The following is a 25,032-nucleotide window of genomic DNA, read 5'->3' on the forward strand; positions in this document are numbered from 1 at the left end:
TCATGGATCTTTCCTTTTGATCTTGAAAGTTGTCTTGGGCAATGATGTATAAGCCCAGAGAAGATCTTAAAGATACACCTCTTAGTGAGCCTGATATGGAATTATACATTGATGGATCCTCACACATCTATAGAGGACACAGGGTCATAGGGGCAGCTGTAGTGAATATTGACAAAACACTTTGGTGTGCATCATTACAAGTCATGTAAGTGCCTAGGGCACCAAGTTAAAAGCTGTGCTTGAAGCCCTGGAAATGGCAAAGGCAAGAGAGTGAATATTTACACTGATTCTACTTATCTTTTTTTGACCATACATGCCACTGGTTTTATTTATTTTATTTTTATTTATTTTATTTTATTTGGAAGAACAGAGGGCACATAACTTCAGCTGGAAAACCAATTGCATATGGCAAACTTATTGACTATCTTAAAAAAGCTGTAGAACTTCCAAAAGAGCTGGCCATGATCCAATGCAAGGCACATACTCATGGAAAAGACAGAATATCCCCTGGGAACAAAAGATCAGACATAACAGTAAATTACGCAGTGAGATTTGGTCCTGAATTTTTCTCTGGTGGATAAACATCTTACTGAAGCTTACCTTAGAGATGAAATTCAGTCATGGAAAGAGCAATAAAATGGTATTTGGGTAGTTCATGGTGGGAAATCAATTCTTCCCCGAAAATTATACCAACCTCTATGTACTGTGATCCATTCAAAAGGTCATTATGGAGTTCAAGGTGTTTTAGATGCAGTACATTTCTGGACAGCACGAGGGAAAACAACAATTGCCATTAGAATTTGTCAGGTATGTGGCACATGTAGAAAATAATCAAGGACTTTTCCAAGAACATAGCATTGGGAGGCAGACCTCTAAGTTATATTCCTCTCCAATGTCTACAAATAGACTACATAAACATGCCTAAAGACAAGAGACACAAGTATGCATTGGTTATTATACATAGACTGATGAGATGGGTTGAAGCATATCCAACTAAGAAAAATGACACAGTCACAGTAGTGAGATCTTTACTGAAAGACATAACTCCTAGGTATGACATTCCCAATACCATAGACTCAGATAGGGGGTCTCATTTTACTTCTCATATTTTGCCAAATTTGATATACTTAGTAGAATGTTGAACAAGGAAGACCTGCCTTTAATACATGTTAAACAGCCATTACCTCAAACCCCAAACATGATCAAGTCCTCTTGTCTTGGCTCAAAATTTTAATCAACCCCATTGGGATTGGTTGGTCTCTTTGACCTTGTGCTTGGTTGGCACTATGCAGTTTAGCTTTGTGCTTCTTTGGCACTGTACAATGGCTCTTTTTTGTATTCTCTTGTCCTGGAATCAGCCAGAAACATTAAGCAAAGTTCCATAATTTTTTAAAATAATTAATGGCATCATGTTTATAGTCTAAAGCTTTTTGGGTATGCATTGACATTATAGTAAATGTTTTTAAACTTATATTACTGCAAAATCAAAAAAAGTTAAAATATTCTTAATATTGGTGACATGTTTCAAATATAAAAAGAGAGAAAAAATAAAAAACTAAAATAGTATATTGCACATGCAAGAAAAATATAATAAAAGTTTTAAAAAATTAAAAATATAGCTTATAATCATTGATACACTGTGTCAGCCATGTGTGAGTACAAAATGATTTTCACAAAGTAACAGTTTTTTTATAAAGAACAGTAGTACAACAGATAATGCACATTCAAAAAGTACCAAAATCTCCAAAATTCATAATAGTCCATTTAATGACAATAGCAAATAAACCCACTTTAATATTCATATAAGTTGCTGTGTGACAACAAAACTGATGAACTGATGGATATTTGTCACAATTTTTACAGACATAGCAAATTTTTCAATCTTGGCAAATATGTTTTTAAACAAAGTAAAACTTACTTAGGTCTAGAACATCATCAAGAAATCTAGAGATTATTCTTGTGAAAGGGTATAGTGAGCTGAAGAGTCATAAATGAGAGATGCTCCTCTTTTTGGGAGCCATCCAGGGATACCATGCCCTAGGATTAACTTCCCAACTCCTTTGGTATGAGACTGTGAGGTCCCATCCATTCACATTTTTATAAATGTGGGAGGTGGGGATTATAATTGCATTTCACTTCAACTACTAAAATGGATCTTACCTCCTGTTCGAGGAAGGCAAAATAATCAGAGTTGTTGAAAAAAATCTAAAAATCATGTCTAAAAACCCCTTAAAATCAATTTGAGATACTTAGCTCATTGAATTTTTCAAAAGTTGTTAAACAATGGCAACCAGTTTTGATGAAGTCCATCCATCCTCTATGTGACAATTTACAAAGTCAAAACAGAAAAAAGACGTTTTTTTATATATGGGCTTATTCAATAATGTTTGTTCAGTATAGTTATAGGGGAAAAGCAACAGAATATAACAGTAGTTAAAACCCAGTATATTAAAATTATTCAGTGTAACAGAATAGTATTGAATACATTAATATATGAACTTAAAACCAACAAAATTAAACCTTAAAACAATCAGCAAAATGCAATAAAATACATAATTTTTTATAAAACATTGGAGTCTGAAAAGCCTTAAAAATATAATCTCAAGTCTCTTTAAAGTTCGTGTTTTTTTTTTTTTAATCTGTTGAGATTCCCTTTGTCAGTACTGTGGGATCTCCCATACTGGAGAACATGGGTTTTAGGAATCTCAAATTGGGCAGGCCCAAATGACAAAATGTTGCAGGGAGATGAATTTCTCCCCTGAATCTCAGGTAAAATAAGTAAAAGGATCAGTGAACTCAAAAAATATCCTTTGAAATAGGCAAGGCACTGCTCTCTCATAGAATACGCCATACTTGTAATCAACTTCCTGTTTGGAAAAGTCTCTTCCTTCTCCTCATTTCCTCCCCCCCTCCCAATGTCCCCTGACATGTGGAGGCTAATTGTTGCCTAAGGAAAGAACACCCCAGTTTTTACCAGTTACTTCGTGATTCCAAAGACACAGAGGCAGCTACTAGCAGCCTGGGTCCTGGGGCTGGTCTGGTGCTATCTGGCTTGGAGGCCAGAGTAGAGTTGCTGGGGCTGGTGCTGGGCCTGGAGGCAGGAGCAGGAGCCGGGCTGGGCCAGGACCAGATGAGCGATCTTGGTCCAGAAGGTAAGGAGGAGTGAGCTGAATCAGAAACAGCTTTGTGAGGGTGGGTGGGTAGGGTGAAAAGTCTCGGCAGGAGAAACATGGCTAAAAAAATTATTATCTAGGCTATCTTAAAAAAAATTGAGAAGTTCTCATGTGGCCAGTGGTTGCCATTAACTGTAAAAATTAAAATTATGTCTCTAATAACAAAAATATTATATTTCATGAGGTTTATTAAGGATCATTAAAAGTCAAGGAATAAAGAAGATACAAAATAAAAACCAAGTGCCCATGACTGATTAGCTCATTTGAAATCCCCGAACTTAGGTTACCATTATACTCTCTACATCATTGCAATGAAAGGAAGAGGAGCATGGGAGGCTTTACTGCCAGTTAAATACCAATTGTGATCTCACCAACATGGAGACTCAAGTGAGATTATAGGGAATTCTGGGAAATACCAAGGACTTCTGGGGATTGAAGTCTAGGGTTCAAAATCTCCATTTTTATAATACCTAGTTGAAATACAAAACAGACTGGAAAAATTTAAGAAGCTAGCATTACTAGTACAGAGAATTCCACTGGATTTTTCATTGTATAAAATTAAACAGGGAGATAGAGTATATGTCAAGAATTTTAATAGAGAATCACGTACAGAACCAAGATGGATAGGTCCTTTAGACATGATTGTGGTTATTCCTACATAGATAAAAGTATCTGAAAAACATCCATGGTTTCATACTTCACATGTAAAACTTCATTATGCACATAACATTACCAGCAATGAAGAAGAATAAGAAGTAACAACTTAAAGAAAATGCATAAGGAAAATCTGAAATATTGCCAAAAGCCCTAACAACACTTAACAATTGTCCCTATAAATGGAAAGCTATACATGAGAAGACAAGAAGAACAAATATGAAAGCACTACATATTATAACACAAATAAAAGACATGAGAGTACAAATTACAACAGAAATAAGCACCACAAAAGCAATGATGAAATAGCCCCCATATATAAAGATTATGGCTACAATGAGAATTTGTCTCTGCTTACAACAACAATGAAAATTAAACAAAATTACTTAACTAAGAAGATAAATCTCTGCAAAATACATTACATTATGTATTATTTTACCTACACAAACAAGAACATAAAAAACCATAGGCTAAAGGAAAATTTTATCTCCGAGTAAAATTCAAGTCAAGATAATCTCCTAATATGGACATCTTAAAGAAGCAACTACATACACACACACATGAAGATTATCATACAGAAGAGCATACTTCCACACATGAAGAACCAACTCATAAACACTGACAGGCATGCATGAAGAATTCAAACTTACTTCCATGCACAAGCAAACTAAGAAATCAATCTTATATACATACATATGAAGAGCTTATGCATGCATGTTTCTATATGTTAAAGAACACATGACTTTAAGCAAGATGAGATAACAGACAACATGTATATGCTGCACAGATGAAAAACCTAAGACATGTATGTTTCTACAATCAACATCAAAGACATGGAAAGACTTTGAAATCTTGAACTGATGGTGATGAGGTCACATAAGAATGCACCATACATGTTAACTTCACATATAGGTACATGCACATATACATCTACACATAAGCACAATGTGGAAAGGAATCTCATGGGCTGGATGAGTACATAAAAAAATTTCATAATTAAAACACATGCAAAATTCATACTGATACACTTGTGAGTTTCTGTGGAAAATTCAAACAGATGAAGGGAATTTTCTTATTTGCATGAATTTGCACAGAAATCACATACAAAACTGTATTATAATTGTACATATGTAAAATATGTATAGACAAAACTATATAATAATTAACATTCTAACATTATAAGGTTGTTACTGACCTTCTAAATACTAACACAGAAGGAAAGATTTAGGGAAGTTATTCAAAAAAAGGTAAATAAATGACTGATGCAGAATCACTGGTTGTAATTCTGCTGAATAAGAAAGTGGGGATTTGTGAGAAAGAGATTACTACACCAGAGATATATTGGCAAGCAAAGGCAAGAGATAGAATTTTGAAGGAACTGTCAATCAAACAGAAGGAAAGAAAATTCCAATAGAATCTGATTAGAAGGCATTTGGGAAAACCAGCAGCTAAACTGAGAGACTTTCTTATTGCTGACTGGGAGGAAAGAAACTGAGAAATAGTCTTGTATTGGATTCCTGACTACTCGTTGACTTAATATTGCAAAGACTGGAGCTTAGCTCTGAAGAACCTTTTCAGTTTATCAGTAATATCCCCTCATAGACAAAATAAATTTATTTCCCTGTTTTGAACCCCATAGGATATTAGGGAGACCTTAATTTCCCTCTTTCTTCTCCCACCTCCCTTAATTCCCTTAAATTAAGAATAAAAAAACCCTTTCAGAAAAGAGTTATATTCTGAGATTAATCTTAAGAAACTTCTGATCGCTTACTCTTTGAGAAAAGTTCTTAAGATCAACTGGGAGAGGCTCAGGAAGTGGGGTGGGGGGAAGGAGTGCAAACCTTAGCCTTTCTTCTAATTTATTTCCTGGTGTTATCACTCTAACACCTCTCTGCTAGCATAAATATCTTAATAGCAGCTTCTATTACAGCAGAAAGAATATTTCACTTTAACTTTTTGTCAAAGGTGGTTCCACTATTCCAGAACTTAATTTTAGATATTTTTTTGAATGTTTTTTTTTTCTGAGATTTAAGTTGGTAGAGCTTGACTGAGTCTTTGTCTCCATCTTATCATCTTATGAATTTTGTTATACTATAAGAACTGTGAAATGTTATAGCTTCAGAAAATAATAGAGAGAACTCTATAAACTTTTAGAGGATGAAATAAGCAGAAAGAGAATACTTTATCCAGTGTCCAGGATAAAATTAAGGCAAACAAATGTGAAAGATCTTAGAATTTTGTTCAAAACAGTGACCCATTATAACTTTAAATATTGATAAAGCAATTTCCATTACACTTCTTTGCAGAGAGGTGATATGATAGGCAGAAGTTAAAGAATGAGATATGTATTCTTAGAAAGGGCCAGTTTTATTTTCCCAAGAGAGGTCATCTCCTTGGACTTAAGAAAAGTGATAGAAATAGAAAAAAGAACGTTAAAGCATTTTAATAGGTATGAAAAATGGAGGAGAGAGACTAAAGGGACAACAAATAGAGAAATTTTTTACAACTTTGATGAACTTTCTTAGAAAATAGGAACAATCTATGTGGAAGAAATACATGTTTTTGTCTTCATTTTATTGTGGTCACCTTATAAGCTGTTCTTTTATTATGGCCTCTTCTTTAGGAATTCAAAATTTGTGATGGTTGATGACTCTGGAATTCTCTTTCTTCTGCTCTTGTTCTTCAAGACTTGACAGTTTATGATTATTGATAATTATGGAATTCACAATTTAACAGCATTATAATCCCCAAAAAAACATTTTTGAAAGGAAAAAATAAAAGGATCCAGTAATAATTTCAAAGAATCATCGTGACTTTGATTTGCTTTTCTGACTCACATATTTCTCATAGAGTTTATCTTGTTTGAAGAGATGCAGATTGAAGAGATAACTATATAAAACAAATTACCTAGTTCAGGGATGATCATATTGGAATAAAAATATCAAAAATAATTTGGAAAGATAATAAAATCTGAAAAGTAATCCTCACTAATGAATAATAGGATGAATATTCAAAAAAATCTCATTTTCAAAGAAATCATGCTTGATACAAAATTCTTTTTAAAAGATTTTTATGCCAGAACTTTTTTTTTACCTAGGAAATTTAATCTTATCATAAGTAAACACTTCATGTTACATATGTAACCCTTGCCTACTTTATTCCAATTTTGTCTGACTAAGGGTTAAAATTCAAATATTTCATTTTCTTTATCAGAATCAGCTTTTCATTGGCTGATTAGAAATTCTGAAAATAAATTTTCAACAAGGGTAAAAGGAATTTTGAAAATTTGTGTAGGACTGACAAGTAAATTTTTTCTAGTTATCTAATGGTAATTAGAGAAGATCCCATTAACTTCTATCATATTAAATAATTTTGGATGGAGTATGAATCCAGTATTCTAGCCATTTCAGCTAAAGAAAACTGCTCCAAAGTGAAGTTTGTTAAAGTAAATGTGTATTCTTTTTTCAATTTTAATAATTATTTCTCCTTAATTACATGTGAAAATAACTTTAACCTTCAGATTTTGATTTGTATATTCTAAAGGAGTTAATGTCAATAAACAGTGATAGTAAGCAGATACCTATTTCCCTCATACCAGAGGATTCCTCAACATTATCCATACATCTCCTCATGCAAGCAAACCATAGGTACTAACATCTTCAGAGAAGTAGAAGCAGCTTTATAATACCTTAATAAATTTTCCAAAGCTCTTGGATTTCCTCAATATAGAGACTTTCCTCTACCAAACAATAAATGACTTAATAGATAAATTCTAGCAAGTTACCTGATGCATAAAAATTACATGATTTGTGGAAGTTCACACAAGGGAGAGTCAGAGACTGACCAGCCAGTCAATCAATAGATACCTAAGTGTTTACTATGCCAGGCTCTGTGCTAGTATATAGAGATAAAAGTGAAAACTTTTTTTCCCTTTTCTATCATAGCTGTGAACAGAATATGTATGTATTTTCTCTCGTATATCTATCTCTAGATCATCTATATCTATACATATATATACACACATATCTGTGTACAAAATACATAAAATGTAATTTTTAAGGTAGAGTTATATTCTGCTAGCATTAGGAACAATTTGGAAGGTGAAGATTAAGCTTACTCTTGAAAGAAATTAGAGATGCTAACAGTGGGAGGTTAGATGTTTTAGGTATGGGTGACAGGTGGTACAAAAACAGGAAGGAGGGAGAACTCTAAGATCAATCAGATTTGACCCTAGAGAACATGAAGGGGAATAATGTGCAGGAAGGTTGGAAAGGTAACAAGTTAGAGCTGTATTGTGAATGGAATTTGAATTTATCATTTGCTGTTACAAGTGAGAAATCCTAGAATTTGAGTAGGGAATCCACATGTTTAGATTTGTGCTTTTGGTCTTCTTTACTCGAAAGTCTACTCACTCCAGATCATTGTCCACATGGCAACCAGAGGGTAGTGCTGATCTTGTCGGCTTTCTTCTCACTAAACTCCAATGGCTGCCCATTGCCTGAAGGATCAAATATAAACTTCTCTTGGAGTTTGGCATTTATAGACCTGCTCCTCGTGACCTATTCCTACTTTTCCAGTTTTCTTACACATTCCCTTCCCCTTAGTTTTGCCAACCAGCTAAATCTCATTATTTCAAATACAGAACACCCTATCTCCTGTGTCTTTATATTAACTAGTTTCATTTTGGGAATGGACTTCCTCATTACCCATGTCATTTGGGATATCTAGTTTTATTAAAGACTCAGTTCAAGGGTCATATAGTATATTGAATATTTTCTTGTCAGGAAATTGTCTTGTCTCCCCCACTCCCCAAAGAATGTAAGCTCCTCAAGGGAAAGGACTGTTTTACTTTCCCAAAGTTTAGCATTTGGCCTGCCACAAAGTAAGTATCCCAATATTTGGTTACTTTCTTAGGAAAATCACTAGTATTTGTGTGGAATATATTCTGGAGTTTAGGATAGGGAATTCAGGCCAGGAAAGCAATTAGAAGATGATTATAAGAGTACAGAGCCAGAAGCAGGATAATAACTGGCTAAGTTTAGTGAAGCTAGGAATACATATGAAAGATGTTGTAGAAAAGAAATGACACAATTTGTCAATTGGTCAGATATATGGGATAAAGGAGAGTTGAGGATGACTCTAAGGTTGTGAAACTTGGAGATTGGAAGGATAGTGTTATCCATGATAGAAAAAGGGAAGTTGGAAAGAGGGGTGAATTTTGGGGAAAAGATGAGTTCTCTTTTGGACTTGATGAGTTTAAGATGCCTCTGGATCATCCAGTTTGAATAATTCAATAGGTATTTGCTGATGTGGGACCTAGACATCACAAGAGAAACTAGGGCTTGGAATCAGAATTCCAGTTGGCTCCAAGTTCTGTACCCTAACATTTATATTACACAGATTCTAACAGACAGAGAGTGATAGTTAAAATAGGTTCCTTTAATTATAAAAAAGATTTCTACTTGTAGAACACTTACTTTACTTTCTACTTCAGTTTTCTTTAGATGACTGTAACACAACAAAGATTAGATGGTGTGGGATAAATGAAAATATACTTAATTCTGGGAGACATGGGAAATAATAGTTTGGACATGTTTAGAAAGTATTTTGAAAATAAAATGGTGTTGCAAAACTCCAAAATATGAAGGTCATTTGAGCCAAAATAATTGGCTGGAAAATTTGAAACAATTTTTGGCAAAATCTCATTTTTGACCCAAAAGAAGTCACACTGTTAGTCTTGGATTATCTCCAGAACTGACCACATAATTAAATATGTAAGCCAAAATGTATTCTGGGAAATTGGACTGAGGAATAACACCAAATGAAATTCATGTTAGAGTTCATGACTTCATCAATTAATTTTTGAAAGGTAAATAAATGAAAGTAAAAGGAATAGAGCATATTTAAATGGGTACCCCAAAAGGGTAATTTTCAAAGGAGAAAATAGAAGATAACTCAGGCATGTCTACCTGAATACAAAGATGTCTGCATAGACAAGTCTACTAGACATTAAAACACATAATCAACATGATTACTAATAAGTAGAGTAACCCATTGAGAACACTTTACATATACCTTGATATTCTGATTCAAGTGTTAGTTTCCAGGTCAATTTTGTTAAATCCCCATAAATATCTAGTATAGTATTATAAAGATAGTAACTGGTAAAGTACTTGATAATATCAATGAAATTTATTCAGAACTAGGCATTTCAAAAATCTATATCTGAATTCAAAAAGTAATCTATAGCCTAAATTAATAGGCAAATTAAGTGATTCCATTTCCTCTCTGAAAGGAGTGAAAACTCTTTTCAACTCCTAGAAGTCAGGTTTCTGACCTCAACATTCAAATAAAGCTTCTCTTCAAAGTTGCCAGTGGTTTCAAATTAAATAGCTTTTTTTGATTTTCATCCTTCTTGACCACTCTGCAACATTTAACACTGCAGATCACCTCCTAGATATTCTCTTTTTTTTTAGTTTTTATGGCATGCTTCACTTTTGTTTCTCTTCCTACCTGCATGACTTTTCAGCCTCTTTTTTTGGGTCTTTATTTAGGTCAAACCCAATTGACTATGGGTAGTCTCTAAGGATCTATTCCAGGCAGTCTTCCATTTTTCCCCCCTCTACATCCTTTCACTTGTTGAACTCAATCAGTAACCATGAATTAAATTATGTCTATGTACATGATTACAGATCTATTTACCCACCCTTAATTTCTAGAATAATCAACTGACTAGTGACCATTTCAAGCATAATATCCCATAGATATCCTAAATTAAACATCCAAAATTAGACGCATTGTCTTCCCCTAATCCCACCCCTCTTCTGAATTTGCCTATTGATGTTGAGGTCAATATAACCCTTAGATTAATCTTCAGCTGCTCATTCTCTTTCATCCAACATTAGTTGCCAATTTGTCATTTCTTTTTTTTTTCAAATTCTTAAAAACATTGAGAGTATATTTTAACATAATATTTATTAATTATTTTTGACATTCTATAATCCATGTTCTTTCTCTCCCTCCCACCCTCCCACATCCTCAAGACAGCAGGCAATATACGTGGTACATATGTTATTATAGTACATATATTTCCATGTTCATGTGAAAAAAAACATATTGCCTACACTAGAGAAAAGTTCATGGAGGAAATAAAGTGAAGAATGGAATGTTTCAATCTACATTCAGACTCCATCAGCTCCTTCTGGGATGGTGGATAGTCTCTTTTATCATGAATCCCTCAGAGTTGTCCTGAGTCCTTGCATTATTGATAATAGTTAAATCATTCACAGCTGATCACTACATATTATTGTTATTGTGTACAGTGCTCTCCAGGTTCTACTCACTTTATTTTGCATAATTTCTTATGTCTTTCCAGGTATGTGTGTGTGTGTGTGTGTGTGTGTGTGTGTGTGTGTGTGTGTGTGTGTGAGAGAGAGAGAGAGAGAGAGAGAGAGAGAGAGAGAGAGAGAGAGAGAGAGAGAGAGAAATCATCCTGTTGTCCTGTTGTTAAATTTGTTTGGCCATTCCCCAATTGATAGACATCCCTTCAGTTTCCAGTTCTTTGTCACCACAAAAAAGAATTGCTATAAATATTTTTGTACATGTAGGTCCTCTTCCCCTACATTGATCTCTGGGATACAGAACTAGAAGTGGTATTGCTGGATTAAAGGATATATGCAGTTTGATGTTCCTTTGGGCATGGTTCAAAATTGTTCTCCTGAATGGTTGGATCAATTCACAGCTCTATAAGTTTCTCAATTTTTTTCTAAAATATCCTCAAACATTTATAATTTTCTTTTTTTTGTTATATTAGTATGAAAGGTATGGGGTAATACCTCAGATTTGTTTCAGTTTGCATTTCTCTAATTAATAGTGATTTGGAGAATTTTTTATGTCCAAAGATAGTTTTAATTTCTTCCTCTGATAATTGCCTGTACATATCCTTTGAACATTTGTCAGCAGCAGAATGTTTTTTATTCTTATAAACTTGATTCAGTTCTCAATATATTTGAGAAATGAGGCGCTTGTCAGAAATACTTATAAAATAATTCTCCCCAATTTTTGGTTTGTGTTATAATCTTGGTTTCATTGGTTGTGTTGGTAATGTGTCATGTTTATAACATCTCTTCTGAATCCCATTCTTTCTATTCATATAACTACCACTCTAGTATACATTGACATCTCCTCTGTCCTATACTATTGTCTTCACCTCTTTTTTGATCTCCTTGCCACACATTTTGATCCATAACATTTCTATACCTCTTCTAAATGTAATTTTTTTTCTTTAGCCCAGGTCTACTATGTTACTTCCCTGATCAGAACTCTCCATTGACCTCCAATTATATCTAGGATTAAGTATAAAGGGCCTCTATTTGTCTTATAAATTCAAGCAGAACCTCAATTATCCTAATTTCTCAATTTGTCAGTCTGTGGTCAATGTGGTTAAGCTTTTGATCTTACCTTCATCCATAAGTATTCTGCTTCTGTATTCATGAATTTCCTTTGTCTGATCATGATCTTGGTCATTCTGTTTTCCCCTCTGGCTAATAATCATATATTTGGTCTTTATCCTCACTATGAACTCTATTCCTTTAACCTTTATTTCTTTTGCAGATTATCACTCTTGTACTGGCTATACTTCCCTCCATATCCTATCCTATCTTCCAGGGTAGTCTACTCAACTCTGTCCTACTTCTACACTTTTGAGTCCTTTGCCCCTCTTCCTATCACTGAACACACCTTGCCAAAACCCAACACTGGATTATTCCCACAGTCTGCCTCTTTACTACAAGCCATCTGCTGCTGAATGGAGCTGGAAGAATTGAGTTGGAACTACAACAAATTATTTAGAGTCTCCCGAGCTCTCCCTGACATAAGGCAAACATATTTTTCCTCCCTAATTAAGAGATTTGCCACCTCACTTTCCTAAGAAGTTTTTCCAAATATTTTTATCTCTCTTCGAGCCTTCCATGAAAACCCCAGTTTCATAGCTGAAGTCTTTATTTCATACTCTACAGAAATAAGTGAGAATGTTTCTCAAGACTTCCCCTTTCTCTTCTCCCGATTTCACACCATTCAGGCATCTTCCCTTTCCTCATTCACTTTTCCTTGTCAAGGCCAAATCATTAACATTCTTCTTTTATTTCATTTCTTCCCAATATCCAGAAAACTACCACGACTATCCTCCACTGTTCTACTCCTGTTCAATTGTAATTTTTGGAAATGTTTCCAATTGCCTACAATCACACTCATATCTCCTCCCACCTTAAAAAATAGAACAACAACAAAATCCCATGAGCATAATAACTCTTAAAAATATTGTCTTATATCTGTTCCATTTCTTGGCCAAGTTATCATTTCCTTTCTTCATACTATTATATTTTCTGATATTAAAACTCCTGTATTCTTAAAAGTTATATCAAAAGTTAGGCAATTCTCTACCTTAGAAACATACCTTTTTTTTTAAACAATATTTTATTTGGTCATTTCAAAACATTATTCATTGGAGACAAAGATCATTTTCTTTTCCTCCCCCCCACCCCATAGCTGTTGCACGAGTCCACATGTGTTTCACATGTGTTCTTGATTCGAACCCATTTCCATGTTATTGGTATTTGCATTAGAGTGTTCATTTAGGGTCTCTCCTCAGACATGTCCCCTCAACCCCTGTAGTCAAGCTGTTGCTTTTCCTCAGTGTTTTTACTCCCACAGTTTGTCCTCTGCTTGTGGATAGTGTTTTTTAGATCCCTGCAGATTGTTCAGAGACACTGCATTGTCCCTAGTGGAGAAGTCCATTACCTTCGATTGTACCACAGTGAATCAGTCTCTGTGTACAATGTTCTCCTGGTTCTGCTCCTCTCGCTCTGCATCACTTCCTGGAGGTTGTTCCAGTCTCCATGGAATTCCTCCACTTAATTATTCCTTTTAGCACAATAGTATCCCATCACCAACATATACCACAATTTGTTCAGCCATTCTCCAATTGAATTTTCCAATTTTCCCTCATTTTCGAATTTTTGGCCACCACAAAGAGCGCAGCTATGAATATTCTTGTACAAGTCTTTTTCCTTATTATCTCTTTGGGGTACAAACCCAGCAGTGCTATAGCTGGATCAAAGGGCAGACAGTCTTTTATCGCCCTTTGGGCATAATTCCAAATTGCCCTCCAGAATGGTTGGATCAATTCACAACTCCACCAACAATGAATTAATGTCCCTACTTTGCCACATCCCCTCCAGCATTCATTACTTTCCATAGCTGTCATGTTGAACAATCTGCTAGGTGTGAAGTGATACCTCAGAGTTGTTTTGATTTGCATATCTCTGATTATAAGAGATTTAGAACACCTTTTCATGTGCTTATTAATAGTTTTGATTTCTTTATCTGAAAACTGCCTATTCATGTCCCTTGCCCATTTATCAATTGGAGAATGGCTTGATTTTTTGTACAATTGATTTAGCTCTTTGTAAATTTGAATAATTAAACCTTTGTCAGAGGTTTTTATGAAGATTGTTTCCCAATTTGTTGTTTTCCTTCTGATTTTAGTTACATTGGTTTTGTTTGTACAAAACCTTTTTAATTTGATGTAGTCAAAATTATTTATTTTAAATTTTGTGACTCTTTCTAAGTCTTGCTTGGTTTTAAAATGCTTTCCCTTCCCAAAGGTCTGACATGTATACTATTCTGTGTTTGCCTAATTTACTTATAGTTTCCTTCTTTATGTTCAAGTCATTCACCCATTTTGAATTTACCTTGGTATAGGGTGTGAGGTGTTGATCTAATCCTAATCTCTCCCACACTGTCTTCCAATTTTCCCAGCAGTTTTTATCGAATAGTGATTTTTGTCCCAAAAGCTGGGATCTTTGGGTTTATCATATTGACACATACCTTTTTTGCTTTAACCCCCCAGCTAGGGACATAGTTTCGGCAAAAAATACCTCAGTGTTAATTCTCTCTATTCTCTGGGGATAATTATCCCTTAATTATCTCCTAACTATTTTCCAGTAATTATACACACTAAGGAAAGACATATGATTAACAATATCTACTAATTAATTATTTTAAAGCAATAGGCAAGGAAAATTTAGAAGATGGAAAGACTTCAGACTTTCTCAAGGGATGATACTGAGAAAGAAAAGACACAAGCCTACCAAACTGGGTTATTATTCTGCGAGGCATTTCAGCAACACAATTTTCCCACATTTCTCTTGCCCTATTGACCAGCATAGGCTTACTTCCAGAGTCTTGGATCCATTCCTTATGGCACCTTCTGCTTCTGCTCTCCTAACTTTATGAAACTGATCAAGACTTTTGTTTTTCTTGTGCTTTCCTGGTATCTACTAAACAGTTTTGTTTGTTTGTTTTTTTGTTTTAGCACCAGCATTTCTTTTCAAGCTTCTGTCCAGAATCAACTAAACTAACCTTTTAAAATCACTTTGTAATGTTGCCTATTATTTTACTTATGCCAATATTACTTCCTTTCTTTTATATTCAAGGAATTAATTTTCTTTAAAAAACAAAAACAGAAAACCTTCCTTTCTGTATTATAATTGATATTATGAATTGGTTCCAAGGTAGAAGAATGGCAAGGGCAAGGCAATGACTTGCCCAGTCAAATGGATAAGTGTCTGGTCACATGTAAAACCCAATGGAATTGCATGTTGGCTATGGGAGGGCAATGGAAGGAGGGGAAGAAAAGAATTTGAATTATGTAACCATGGAAAATTTTCTTAATAACATTAAAAAATGTCTAGTACCAGATTTGAACCTTGGAACTCCCCTTTACAGCCCTGGTTCTCAATATACTGAACTACCTAGCTTTGCCCTTCAGGAACGAATTTTAGGCCATAAATGAATTACCTTGCATAGCTCCATTTTTATAGTTAATATAATACCTTGTTAACTAGCCCTTTTCCTATGGTTAATTTAGCAAAAAAATGAGTTCTCTTATGCGAATCAATAGTATCTGTTAGCCCTGTTTTGAACAATATCCAATGCTCAAAGAGACAGCCATGACTAAAATAATAGCACTGCTAAGCCACAATGTTTCCCCCACCACTCTTCAACCCAATCAACAACAGTGCAAGAACACACAAATATGGCAGCAGTTCTTTTATATTTTTGAAAACTAAGCAATGATAGGGCCTTACATCCCCCAGATTCTATTGCCAAGCATAGAAAAGTCCTTTAAAAGAGTCCCTTAAACCAGTGCTAATTATTTATACATGTAACTCCTTGGAAATTCTCTATTGATAGAATGAAAATGCCTTTTGTGGCATTCTGCCTAATGCTAAATGGTTTTTGTTAGAAGAGATGTGATGGTGATGGTAGTAATGGTGATGTTCTTTAGATTCTATTTAAAGGAACGCTAGACAAAAACCTTTTACCAAAATAAGCCTTCTTTAATGGGGGGGGGGGGGGAAGCAGAGAAGGAGGGGAATTTTAATGTAAAAAACAATAAATGAATAGGGTTTAAAAATGAAAAAGGAATGAATGGCAAAATTCTTTACATGAATAGGGAAATTTTAAAAAAGAGAGAAATTATTTTGAGAAAAAGAAACTAACAAATTCAGTTTTAGATGTGCTGAATAAATTTGAGGAATAGGACAGACAAATGCATTTGTCCCATTGAAGATCAGCTAGGTGGTTCAAAGACTAGAGTGAATGGCCTGGGGACAATGAAAGCTCAATTTACTGAGTTCAGATCTGGCGGCAGACACTTCCTAACTGTGTGAACCTGAGAAAAGCAATTATCCCCTGCTTGCCTCAGTTTCCTCATCTGTCAAATATGCTGCCAAAGGAAATGCAAAGCACTCAGTATTTTTGACATGAAAACCCTAAAAATAAGGTCAGGAAGAGTTGACTACAACTGATGAACAACTGGACAACTTGCACTAGTCTGGTGACACAAAGATCAAAAGGGAATAGTCTTTGACGCAGTAGAATGGGGACACAATATGTACCCAGATAAATAAAGGAGGAAGAGAATAGTAGCAACTGTTAAAGTAGAAAAGAATCGATCTTTTTGGGATAATTGGATATGATATTTTATTATATATGTAGGAAAGATTAGAATTTGAGAGATAAGTTTGGAATAAAAATAGTTGTATCAAGGAAGAATACTTTGGGCTTGGTCATTTGCTAGATGTAGAGGGGAATTCTTAAGGACAATTCTAATGTTTTAATGGTGAATGGAAAACATGGAAAATCCTAGACATGTAACTAAAAATGAGTTACAACTATCAAAAAATTTTGGTAATGTAGCAAAATATAAGATAAACCCATATAAATCATTATCATTTCTATGTATCACCAAGTACTAAAAGAGATAGTTAGAGATAACCCAAATAAAATCAACATAGATAAAAATAGAATACCTCAGAGTATACCTGCCAAAACAAATCCAGAAACTGCATGAACATAATTATAAAGTACTTTTTATACAAATAAAATGAGATTTATAGAATAGTGAAACATTAAGTGTTCATAGATGAGTAGGGCTAATATAAGTAAAATTATACCCCTACCTAGTCTATTTATTCAGTGTCATCTCAATTAAATTATAAAAATATTTTACTGAGCTAGTAAAAATTTAAAAAAAAATTCACTTGGAAGAACAAGAAGTCAAAAATATCAAAGAAATTAATAAAAAGTAAAGGAAGGAGTTCTAGCAGTACCAGATTTTAAACTGTTTTATAATATGGTAATTATCAAAACTATCTGATACTGGCTAAAATGTAGAAAGATGGATCAATGGAATAGAATAGGCATATAGCAAACAGTTGTAGAAGATCAGAGTAACCTTGTGTTTGACAAAATTAATGATCCAGATTTATGGAAAAAAATTCACTATTTGGTGAAAATTTCTGGGAGAATTGGAAAACATTCTGACTGAAACTAGATATAGACCAATATCTTACACTGCTTGCCAAGATAAAATATATATATATATATATATATATATGACCTAGACATAAGCATATTGGAACAGGGGATGTGTTACCTATTGGATTGGTGGATAGGAGAAAAATTATGAATAAGCAAGATTAAGAAAGCAGTATGAAATATAAGAGAAATATTTTAATATATTTAATTAAAAAGGTTTTATACAGCTAAAACTAATATAACCAATATTAGAAAGAAAGTGGTAAATTAGAAGTAAAATTTATAGACAGTTTTCTCAGAGAAAAGTTACATATCTAAAATATATGAGAACTTTGTCAAATTTATAAGAATATGAGCCATTTCTCAATTGATAAATGAGTCAATGAATACAAACAGTCAAAATATATAAACAAATTTTGGATGAAGAAATCAAAGCTATAGCTATCTATCATTATATATGTATATATATATAAATATATATATATTATGAATCAAAGCCATTTATTTGGAAAAATGCTTTAAATCCACATTGATTAAAGAAAAGTGAATCAAAACAACTCAGATACATCACATCTCTCTGAATGACTAAAATGATAAAAGGGAAAAACGACAAAAGTTAGGACAGATGTAGAAAAATAGCAATACTAATATACTGTTGGTGGACCTGTGAACTGATCCAACTATTTTGAAGAGCAATCTAGAATTATGAAGCTAGGTATAACTTTTGACCCATCAATACCATTATTAGATATATTTTAAGGTGGTCAGGAAAAGAAGAAAATGACATATATATTGTAAAATATTTATAGTATCTCTGTGGTGGCAAAAAACTGGAAACTGAGGGGAAATCCATCAATGTAGGAATGTCTAAATAAGTTTGTGGCATATGATTGTGATAGAACATTAACTACTCTGCTGAAAGAAATGATGAACTGCTTAATAAAATGAAAAAAAAATGAAATTATGAAGAGTGAAATGAACATAACCAAGAGAAAATTAGAGACAGTAACAGAAAGTGTGTTTAAAGATTGATTTGTGTATGCCAACTTCCAGAAAAAGAACTGATAAATAGAAATAAGCTAGACAATTTTATATATACATATATCTTTTTTGTTAAAAGATGACTTCTTTCTTTTTTGTTAAAAGATGACTTCTTTAGTGGGGGGGAAGAGAGAGAAGGAGGGGAATTTTAAAGTAAAAAACAATAAATAAATAAGGAATGAATGGTGGAAGTCTTTACATGAATAGGGAAATTTAAAAAAGAAATTATTTTGAGAAAAAAACTAAGTTCAGTTTTAGATGTGTTGAATAAATTTGAAGAATAGAATAGACAAATGCAATTGTCCCTCAGAAGATCAGAGAAGGAATAGAAGTGAGGATCCAAAATTGGAACCAGAAATATAGTTTTGGTGCTACATGGATGCTTGGAGTTATGAAAAGTGATTTCTAAGGGAAATATTATATGGGACTGATTCTATGGGGGTGACCTCCCATTTAGAGGATAATTTAAACTGAGAAAAGATGTGAGAAAGGATGAGGTCAAAGATAGAAACAGGACAGTAAAATTTCAACCAATTTAAGGAGGAGAGGGAAGTTGAAAAAGAGGTGAGTTATTCATCTAAATCTTGGAAAAGGACAGGTGAAAAGAAGAGTTCAATCAAGTTGACAGTTATGAAATCCTTGGTAGAAAGTCGATTCAATGTAGTCAGATTTGCAAGGAGATAAGAAATGAAAATGTAGTGGGACTTGTAAGGGGGAATAGGGGTTATTTTTAAATGGGTTGGACTAGATTATTTAAGAGTGTGGTCACCAGGAATTTAATTTATTCCAAGGAGATTTATTTACAATTTACTTACAAAATGTAGAAAGAGTGAAGTAAGAAAATCAGAGAGAGGATAGGGAAAGATTTCTAGCTTAAGCTCTAAGTTCATTCCTGGGCAGGGAGAGTTAGTCCTTAACTGGCCTTGGCAAAGCAGAGGACCTGGGGAAATCACTCTTAAGAGGTAAGTCTTTCCTGAGATTAGTTGTTGTTTTTTTTTTTCAGAAAATCCAGCAGTTAGGAGTCAGCTTTTCACTCACCACGTGTCATTTCAAAGGAACAGATTTTAGAACAACCACATCAGGAAACAGAGTCTGCTTTAGGATTCTGATTCATCACCCACTATTGCACACGTGGGTCACAGACCTCCCACTTAATGATCAAGTGGGATGTTTACACTTTAGGTGATTAGATGTAAAAATGGGCAGCTCTCCATACTCAACTTTTAAGTAGGGTATTTACACTTTTGGTGATTAAATCTAAAATTAGGCAGAGGTTACAATTTTAATCTTCACAATCAGGGGAGAATTCATTTTAATCTTCACAGACTGCAAGTGTAAACAGTACCTTTGATAAATTTGAAAGTAGATAAAGAATCAATAAAGGAGTGGGAAAATAGGCTAGTAAATTGAGGAAAAAACAGGTTTGAGTGAATTTTTATTTTTTACAGTTTAAAAGCCAGAAAACAGTATGCTTGTAGGCAGAACCAATTTGGGGAGGGAGGAACCCTGCAGATGAATGAAAAAGGAGGTAGTTTCTCTAAAGTCCCTCAAATAGAAGGAATCAAGAGCACAGGTGTCAGGGTGAAAGAAGAGAAGAAATATTTCTGAGAAATAACAGAAAAAGGTAAACTAGACAAAAGCAAAAAATAATGATAATTTTCAGCAGAACCGTAACTAGGAGTTGTGCTGCTCAGGGTAAACCAGTTGAGGGAGAAATAATATAGCAAGAAGACTCCTAAGCACAGATGAAGAAGAAAAAATCCTTTATAGCATATGATTCAGTAATAATCAGGAGCCAGGTAACATGAGAATAGCAGGTTAGGGTATAAATACAATACAGAAAGTCAAGCATCTTCCAGGAGGAGGAAATCTACCTCTGGATCTTTGCTGTCATTGATGCCCTGTTGAAAAACTTCAGTCACTTCATTCTTGTTGTGGCGCTCACTTTAAGGAGTTAGGGAAGATAGAACAACAGATATAATTTTGCATAGACTAAGGGGGAAGAAAGAACCTGTGCTAGATTGCTTTTCAAAAACAGCTTAGAAATTTGACATGCTTACTTTCTATTCTTTATATTGAATGCAAATTCCCCTTACAGTGCTTACATCTATAGTGATATTGGATGTCCTTTGGTTGACGGGTCATGAGGTGATAATAAGCAGGGTCTGCATTTCACTGAATAGATTTATGTGACATTCTCCTATTTTTATAACTAGCTCATGCATATTTAAACTTGGCTTTATCAACATTGTGTCAGCCACTCTGGAGACTTCTCTTTGGAGACTCAGACTATTTCCTTTCTTGGTCTGTTTGCTCTTTATCCTAATTTGTGGAGACTGTGGCTAGTTGTCTCTCCTGGAGCCATTTTTAAGCCCCATTCTGAATTGTGGTTGGAGTTTAGAGAAGGGATTAAAACAAACATCTTAAAATCAGAATATTTACTACCAGAGATTTAAAATAACTGCCTGAGAAAGAACCAACAATAAGCACAAACACCATTGTCTTTACTTACTCCAAAGAAAAATGAGATGAGAAAATGGGAAACCACACATTTCTTCTTTATAAACCTTCATCCCCTCTTCTGAGCACTGGGATTTTCATTACAACGGTCTTAAGCCCCCATGATTACTTTACAATCTCTGTAATCATCTCCTACTTCCCCAGGGAAAAGTTGGAAAAAGCAGAGGCCAAAATGGCTTTGCTTATTTCTCAGGAAGAAGGAAAATGAGTATCAACTTGATGACTTACAGGATAAAATAAAATCTGAGAATAAAGACACATGTGATACACACACATCCCTGAAGGCTGCGGAGGCATTGGGAAAGTTATTTCAGGAATTACAAAGAAAGAAAATATATTTCTGAAATAAAAAATAAGCTGAGATAATAGAAACAGCTGAAATGAGAGAATTTAGGACTTTGCAGAAGGGGTGTATGAAGGATAGACCTGGTGCGGTCAAGAAGAAAATACGGATTTAGAAGAAGGTTCTTTTATGGTCTTTCCTGCCTCTCCTGACATTTGACAATCCATTCTGAGTGAAAAGCACAATCTGTTTCAGTCTTGATGTATTTGATGGCTATCGCAACTTCACCTCAGTCATACAATGCAGAGAGAGCCAAACCCAGAGAACTTTTATTCAGTTCTCACCATGGGTAGCATAGATGAAATGAAGAGAAAACCTTCTTTTGTCAGGAGAGTAAGTGGATTCCTAAATCTCTAAATAAACATTGCATTTTTTTTTCAGTGCAAGGAAGCGTGTTTTTTAGAATTTTGATATGGAATCATTGCACTAACATATTTCTGGCTTTTTTCTTTTTACTTTTGTCTGGACCTGAGAATTCATGAATGGAAGAGGATGCCAGTAAGCAAACCATTTTGACCAATGCATATCAGCATCTTCTTTTCACTTATAGTCTTAGAGATGCTTAGGGCCACTGAGATATGTTCTCAAAGGATTTCCCCATGGAGACAACAAGCTAGTCGATAGAGGTGAGATTGAATCAAAATGTCCTGATTTTGAGGGCAATTCTCCATCTGCTACCTACTCAGCTGTTTTACATTAAAATAAAAACCAAGTGCTAAAGGAAAAGCACTAAGAACTGGACTTCCTGTAGGATTTAAGAACAGGAAACTAAGTCCCTACTTTTCAAAACTGGAACTAATGGAAAACCAGTGGACTCAACTGGACAGATGGAGTTTCTGGAGGAAATTTCTTTTTTTCCTGACATGTCTTAATTTGATTTCTTCTTTCCTTTTCCTAAAGTGTTTCCACCTGGTATTCTGTAATGTAATTTATGGCTGTTGAACATTTGAATGGTTGCATGCAATTGCCTAAATAAGAAAGGACTGAGAAGTGGGTAACCAAGAAAATTTTCCATGCAATTTCTTATAATTTCTGATCTTTTAGATATGAGTAGGGGTCTTATGAAGTCAGATGTGGAGCCTTGTGAAGTCATATATCATTATCCTGGACTGCACATTTCTAAAAACCACAGGCTATATGGTTAGAAGTTTTATAAAATAACTTCTTGTTTCTATGGCCATTTTCAGTCATGTTTCACTATTTGTGATCACATTTGGAGTTTTCTTGACAAAAATACTCCAGTGATTTGTCATGTACTTCTCTGGCTCATTTTGCCAATGAGGAAAATAAGGTAAATAGGGTTAAATGACTTGCCTAGGGTCCCTTGATGAGTACATGTCTATGGACATATTTGAACTGAGGAAGATGAGCCTTCCTGAATCCAGACCTGGTGCTCTCTTCACGGTGCTCTATTCACCTCGCTCTCAATATATATAATGTTCTGAATCTAAAGAGGGGTGACGGCCATGATAAAGGAGAAACTCCTCTTCTAAATATATTCATTAATATTTTTAGGTATAATTTTAAACCAACTTTCCAAGACAAACTTGCTTATCTCAAAGTACATTCTTTATGATTTGTTCTCCCACTAGATTTTGTTTTTTTTAATTAATTAAATTAATTAATTTAGAATATTATTTCTATGGTTACACGATTCAGTTTCTTTCCCTTCCCTCCTTCCTACACCCTTCCAGAGCCAATGAGCAATTCCACTGGGTTTTACATGTATCATTGCTCAAAGCCCATTTCCACACTATAACTATTTGCAATGACCCACTCTACTTTATTGACTTGTAGACCTGAAGTGAAACCCTTATATCTAGGTCAAGGGCATTTGTTTGTACTAGTGGATCTGAAGAATTACTCTATCAGTGGTGCTTTGAGACTTGTTCTAATCTTGAAGAAGAAGGTGCAAGCACAGAAATTAGTATCCTTTTTGGTTGTTTTTAAACTCTTACTTTCCATTTAAAAATCAATACTGTGTATTGCTTCTGATTGAAGAGTGGCAAGGGCTAGGCAATGGGGGTTAAATGACTCGTCCAGGGTCACACAACTAGGAAGTGTCTGAGGCCAGATTTGAACTAAGGTCCTCCTAACTCCAAACCAGGCACTCTCTTTACTGATCCCAGCCGCCCTAAGATATAAGGTATTAAAAATCTATGTAAGGAGCAGCTTTCATCCTGGGGTTCCTATCTATATGATTCTGGGTAAATCACTTAACCCCCATTGCTCAGCCCTTGCCAACTCTTTTGCTTTGGAACCAGTAAAAAATATTGATTTTAAGATGAAAGGTAAAAAATTTTTTTTTAATTCTCTGTCAAAAGAAATATCTACTTTATTCGAAGCCAAAAAAGAAACTACCCTTGTACTAAAAGATCCTACATTTCTACCTGAAGGAGTAATATCTACAGAGAACTCAATACAGAAAAATTATTCAAATTAGGTAAGAAAGAAATTTGTTGGACAGGATGATAGGGAAGGCGGGGGGAGAAGATAGCCCCAAAGAAGAGGTAGTACTTGAGCTGAATCTGGAAAGAAGCTAAAGATTCTTTTATAAGGAGCAGGGACATATGAGGTACAGCTGGTAAAAAGACACTAAATGGTGCAGCTACAATGAAATTCTAAGGGGGAAAGCTGGTAGGGCTGTTTGCCTGTAAGGTTAACCTATTTTTTTCCTAGAGGTAAATGGCAGTCACTTGTGGCTTTTGAGAAAGGGAATGCCGTGATTAAACATTTTTTTTAGGAACATAATTCTATATCTTGTGAGATGAATGGCTTATGGCCTCACCTTGCTTTCACAATAATCTGGGGGAAATGAGCATTTTCATCTTTTCAGAGTCCTGGCAGAAATGAGGGCGAGTCCAGGTACATACAAACTAGTTGAAGGAACTAGGCATATTGAGCCCAGGGAAGAGAATCCTTAGATTATGGTATGCTGTACCTTTTTTAAAAAAAAAAAGAATTTGAAGGATTGCCATATGGAGGAAGAATTAGATTTGTTCTGCTTGGTCCTTGTGAGCGGAACTAAGAGCAAAAGTGGACAGTGTAAAACAGCCAATCCAGGCTTCATGTTAGAACAAAACAAGAACAAAACTTCTAATGAATTAAAGTTGTTCAAAAGTAGAATAATTCACTTTAAGAAGCTGTTCATCTAAAGTCCAACAGCAAGGGGTAGAAAAAGAAATCTCATTTCAAATAACTGTCAACAATATAAAATACCTAGGAGTCTCTCTGCCAAGGCAAACCCATTACTATATGAACACAACTATGGAACACTTTGTACACAAATGAAGTCAAATGGGAAGAACTTTCATTGATCAAGGGCAGGACCAGTCAATAGTCATGTTGTTAATATTTGCATTAGAGTGTTCCTTTAGAGTCTCTCCTCTGTCATGTCCCCTCAACCTCTGTATTCAG

The sequence above is a fragment of the Monodelphis domestica genome, chromosome 5 (assembly GCF_027887165.1).
Source record: "Monodelphis domestica isolate mMonDom1 chromosome 5, mMonDom1.pri, whole genome shotgun sequence".
NCBI lineage: Eukaryota > Metazoa > Chordata > Mammalia > Didelphimorphia > Didelphidae > Monodelphis > Monodelphis domestica.